This window comes from Echinops telfairi, unplaced genomic scaffold, assembly GCF_000313985.2.
Source record: "Echinops telfairi isolate 266 unplaced genomic scaffold, ASM31398v2 ScPeMD7_11;HRSCAF=52, whole genome shotgun sequence".
Classification (NCBI taxonomy): domain Eukaryota; kingdom Metazoa; phylum Chordata; class Mammalia; order Afrosoricida; family Tenrecidae; genus Echinops; species Echinops telfairi.
The window spans coordinates 27,146,449-27,152,017 of record NW_022103908.1 but is presented as its reverse complement, the minus strand read 5'-3'; positions in this window follow the sequence as shown (position 1 = coordinate 27,152,017).

Sequence of the window (5,569 nt, the reverse complement as noted above, 5' to 3'; positions counted from 1 at the left end):
TGGGTTTCTGACCTGTAACAATGTACAGATGTAGGAAAGCCCACTCTTTCTCCTGCTGGTGGCTTTGCACTGGAGCTGCTGGTGGTTTTGAACTGCTAACCATTCCAATCCCAGCCCATTGCATAACCACTATGCCACCAGGGCTCCTCAGGTGCAATTGAATTAGCATGGTATAAAGAAGAATACAGATATGTGACTGGTATTTTAAATAAGACTTTGTCCAAGGGAGTCCTTTTTAAGATAAAACAAGAGGAAATTCACCCCTTTCCATCTGTGTTCACCTTCTAGCATTTGGGTACCTCTACCTTATGTTAAGCTAATATCTGTCTCCTTATTGTGATATTATGCTTCAGTGGAGAAAAATCTAAGACTTTCCTGGTAATAATTGTGTTTTACCGTTCACCCATGCTTTAAATGCTAGTCACTGAGCTAATGATTTTACATAATATTATCTAAGCCTATATTCTCTATAACCCTAGCAATGGTTACTATTTTCTCTCTTCCAGATAAAGAGATTGAAATTCAGAGAGGTCAAATACTTCTCTAAGTCTGCTTTGCTTATAAATAAAACAGTCAGAATAGAAACTCAAACTTCAAGGCCATATATCCCATTACAATGCTTGAACACAGTTGTGATATCTACCTATAGTCTTGCCCTGTCCAGACTGACCTCCTTGCATTCGCATTACCACCTTTTATTCCATTGACTTTAATGATGCTCATCTCTCTCCTCTCACTTCAATCATATTCGGAGTTGATTGCAAACCCTCCGTGTAGTTTGACAAGCATGGTATAAATTTAAATATCCTTTGAGGCATAATTCAGCTTACTTTTTAAATAACCATACTACGTTTTAAAATACAGTAAACTCTCTGACAACTGAAATCATTGTCTTCATTTCAGTGCACTGTGATGCTAAGCGGTTTCTGTTCCTTACTAAACGTTTCCAGAACTCCCCCAGACAGCTGTTTTATCATAGAGCCTTTACTAATGAGGGGCAGGGTGATACCTTGGATGTAAGCACCACTTCTGCTGGACACAGCGGGATCAGCCAGGCAGTCCACATAGCGACATGCCAGTGGGAGTAAGGAAGGCTGGAGCCCTGGTGGCTGAGTGGTTACACTTTGGTCTACTAACTGCAAAGCCAGCAGTTTGAAACCACCAGCCACCCTGGGGGAGAAGGCTGAGGCTTTCTATGCCCATAAAGAGAGCCTTGCAAAGCCCATGGGGACAGATACACCCTCTGCTATAGGCTTGCTGTGAGTTGGAATTGATTCGATATTAGTGAGTTCAGCTTTTTTGAGTAGTATTTGATGTATTTTGATAAAGGCTTCATCTGACTTACCTCATTTTTCTCCTTTTATTTGGACTTAGGAACTATAAGTTCTCCAATTTGCAAAAGTTGCACAATAAATAAGTAGAACTGAAATTTCAAATACTTCCCCAAATGCCTAGCAAATATGTAAGCACAGCTACCATGCCTATTCGCAGCTTCCCATTCTTTCATCTAGTCATTCAGCGTTTGCTGACTATGAGAGGGAAAAGGACCCCTTAGACTACACCTGCCGCATGTGGCGTCCAGGAAGGGAAAGGGGCGCCATCGATGCAGTGTGGAAGAGTGGCATGCTGGACACTATGAATCAATGGAGGACTGAGCGATGACTTCTAAACCGGAACAGGCAAACCTATTGCCACACAGTGGATTTTGACTTGTGGCAACACCATGTCCTATAGATTAGAGCTACTCCAGAGGAGAGGGGGCGGGGGTGGGGGGGTACGGGGTCTCTGCTGTAATTTTACAGAAGCAGCTTACCAGATTTTCCATCCATAAGGCCATTGGGTGGGTTTGAACCATTCCACCTTATTAGGGTAGTTGATGAGTTCAACTTTAAGGTTGGAGGTGAGCATAGATCATTTATATTCCTGGGTATGGTATCACCACATCTTGGTTCAGAATCAGAAAGGGGGCGGGGGCAATCCCAGGAAAATTTAAGCCATATAGTAAGGTCTATGCAAAGTCCAGAGCGGATGAGGCATTTTCTGTGAAAGGCCTTTTGTTCAATATCAGTAAGTCAGGAAAGAGAAAGAAGCGCAATGAGAACTGTAAGCAGATGCCAGGTCATAAAATACCTGATATGCCGTGCTAAGGAGTTTGGACTTTTCCATGAAAGCTATGGGAGTCATTATAAGATTTGGAAGCAGGGGAAAGACCTGATTAGATTTGCATTTTAGAAAGCTCACTCTGGCAGCAGTGTAAATAATGGATTAGAAGAAAGTAAAACAGGAAGGAAGGAATCCAGCCAGGAGACTGTTACAAGATCCAAACAAGAGAGTGAGGAGCTGACTGAGGGTGACAACCCGGAGGAGACTAAATCTGGACAGATTCATAACTCACGTGATAGTGTGGACACAGAATCAATGCGATTTATTAGCTGGATGAAGGAGGATGGAAGGCAGGAAACTTAAGTATGTCCCAGGTTTCTTATTTGTGTAATATGATCAAGTGAAACTATCCAAAGATGGTAAGAACTAGGATCAGTGTGGAGTCATGAAGTTTTGTTTTCCTTTTGATTTTTTAACAGAATGTCTATGTTGTAGCCTTTTGATCTAAGATGGTTGTGGGAAACTCAGTGACTATGTTTGGGGGAACAAAAGATAGTATGTGAAGCTTAAGATTAGTTCTGGAGCTTATCAAAGCATGGATGGTAGATGGGTATAGGGGTATGACTAAGAATGCTTATACTAAGTATATTGAATTGAATCAAAGAGAAGTGGGGGGCATAGTACCTGTAAAAGACTGAAATGGGACTAAACATGAAATGTGAAAGAAAAGTAACAATTTATTTAGGCTCTAAATTCAAATATGAAAAATGTAACAATTAAATCCAAACCACTGACAGCACAAAATGCTTCCCGCGACCTAGAAACACCAGCAGGCTCACTCAATTTGGTGAGCACGCGCAATGATACAGTCACTTGGGAAGACAGCTTGGCGATTTCATGAGAAGCTAAACATAAGTCTACCTGATTTTCCAGCAATCACACTCTGAAGTATTTACCAAGTGAGCTGAAAATGTATGTCCAGATAAAAACCTGCACATCAATATTTATATCTGTTTTATTTGTAATTGCTAAGAGCTGGGAACAACTGAGATGAACTTCAGTAGCTGAATGGATAAACAAACTGTGCTACATCCATATAGTGGAATACTGTGCATTAACAAAAAAACATGAGTGACCAAGCCACTAACAGACACAGGGTGGGGGTTTATATGCATCATACCAAGCGAGAGACACCAGTCTAAAAAAAACTGCATATTTTGTCATTCTGATTTTATGACATTTGTTCAAGACTTGTCAACAAGCAAAAATGACATGCCAGGTTTTCAGGGAAGTGGAAGGAGGAATCAGGATCAGGATCTGGCTGATGGAACGTGAAGCACAGAGCATTTTCAGGACAGTATAGCTCGTTGGTCTGATAATATAATGGTGGACACATGACATGGGTATCTCTCTAAATCCATAGGACTATACACGCAATGAGTGAACTTTCGTGAAAACGGTCTATTTCAGTTGGTAATGATGTAGCAGCATCCGTTAATCCGCCATAACAAATGCATCAAAGAAATGCAGGAGATTAATACTGAGTGAAAGAGCGTACCGTGACAAGAGCACCTGTTTTGAGTTCTAGTGCTTCCGTGGCAGAAAGCAAGGCTGGTGGCACAGTGCTTAAATGCTCAGCTGTCAACCACACGGTCTCAGGTTTGAAACCAGGGGCTCCACGGGGAACGATGAAAAAGCAAGTTTCTGTAAAGATGTACGGCCTTGGAAACCCCATAAGGCAGTTCTACTCTATTCTCCGGGCTTGCTCTGAGACAACTGACTCAAAGCCAGCATATTAGGTGGTCACTGAAATAGAAAACAGAAATTAACTAGGAAACAGAAATTAATTTGCTTACAGTTTAAACTTGACACAATGGCTTCACCAATGGGCTGGAAGAGATCAATACTTCTGAGAAGCGGGCAGGCCCTGGTTGCTTTCCACGCTGGTGTACAGAGGGTCAAGGTCAGTCCCAATCAGCTCAAAGGCACCTGGCAGCAACAGCAACACAGAAGTTATTTATGAAAAAACAAAAACATGCAAGCCTCACTGCTCTCAAGTTGATTTCATCCCAAAGCAACAATTTAGGGCAAAATAGATTTGTCCTTTGGTGTTTCTGAGACTTTAACTTTGTACAGGGGTGGAAGCCTCATCTTTCTTTCTTGCTCGGAGTGTCTGGTGTGTTCAGACCATTGCTCTTGTGGTTAGCTGCTCAGTACCCCAAACACCACCATCAGTCCCGTCAGGGAATTGAGTTTCACATTAAAAACCAACAAACAAAAAAGCAAGCTCACTGCCAGCAAGTTCTTTCCACTCCGAATGACCCAGGGTCCCAGCCCTTGAGACGGGCTTTCTTCTTCTGTGGGCAATGGAAGCAAAATCCGGTCCTCCACTTCTGCTATTCAGGTCCTTGGCGATCTTTATTCCTGTGGTGTGGTACCTATCTTCCCTCTGCTTCCTTCCTCAATCTGTTCTTTGTATATTCCAAGAGAGATCGATTAATGATGCACTACACACAGATAATCCTTCCTTGACCAAAGAGAGCCCTATTCTAAATGGGATTAAAAGTATAGGCATAACAAAATAAAGCAAGAAATCTCTCTAACTCGAGTTGATTCCAACTCATAATGACTCATAATGACAGAGAACTGGCACCCAGGGTTGATGAGGCTCCACCCTTTAGAGAAGTAGACTGCCATGTCTTTCTTCTGAACAGTTCTTTCTGAGCAGTAACACTGTGGAGCGTGTGGGCAGTAGCTAGTTAACCAGCTAGGGATTTATGCACTGCATCACAAAGGCTCCAACATATGTATAACCAATAGGGTCTAACTACATCTTGGAGAAGAGATGGAATTCAACTAATTACAGAAGAGACAAGAAATCTGTGTTTTGTGCATAATTTTTCTGTAAAAGTGAAACTTTTCAAAATTCTGTCCCCCCTCAAAAAATGCATCAAGACAATAACACTCCTAGTAGTCTCAAAGATGGGCAACGATAAAATCTGAAAAACCATCCTTGACTGGAGTTTCATTGTCTAGCTTTGACTAGTCCTTTCAAAGGACCAACCAAAATCAAACTTACAGACACAGAGTTGACTTGGACTCCTAGCCAGCCTTTAGGACAGAGCTGAAGTAAAATGAAGCAAGGGAATTTAGCTAATTATTTTAAGAAATTTATTAGTGTAGAAATGTCCACTGGATTGTAAAAAGGGCTATTTCATAGGAAAGGTGTTGTTCATTTCCTTTGTTTTAGTTTGCTTTAGCAGTACAACAGAGGAAATTATTTTGATGGAACAGAAACGGAGACATGACGTTATGAGGGGTTCAATGTGGAAGAGTTCTTATCCACTGATGTTGGGTTACTCTTCTTCTCACCTTATCTCTTCAGACAAGGATTAGGAGATTCTATAAGAGACTGGGTACACAGTGAATATTTGAAATAGATTTGGGGATTGGGTTAGGGAATGGG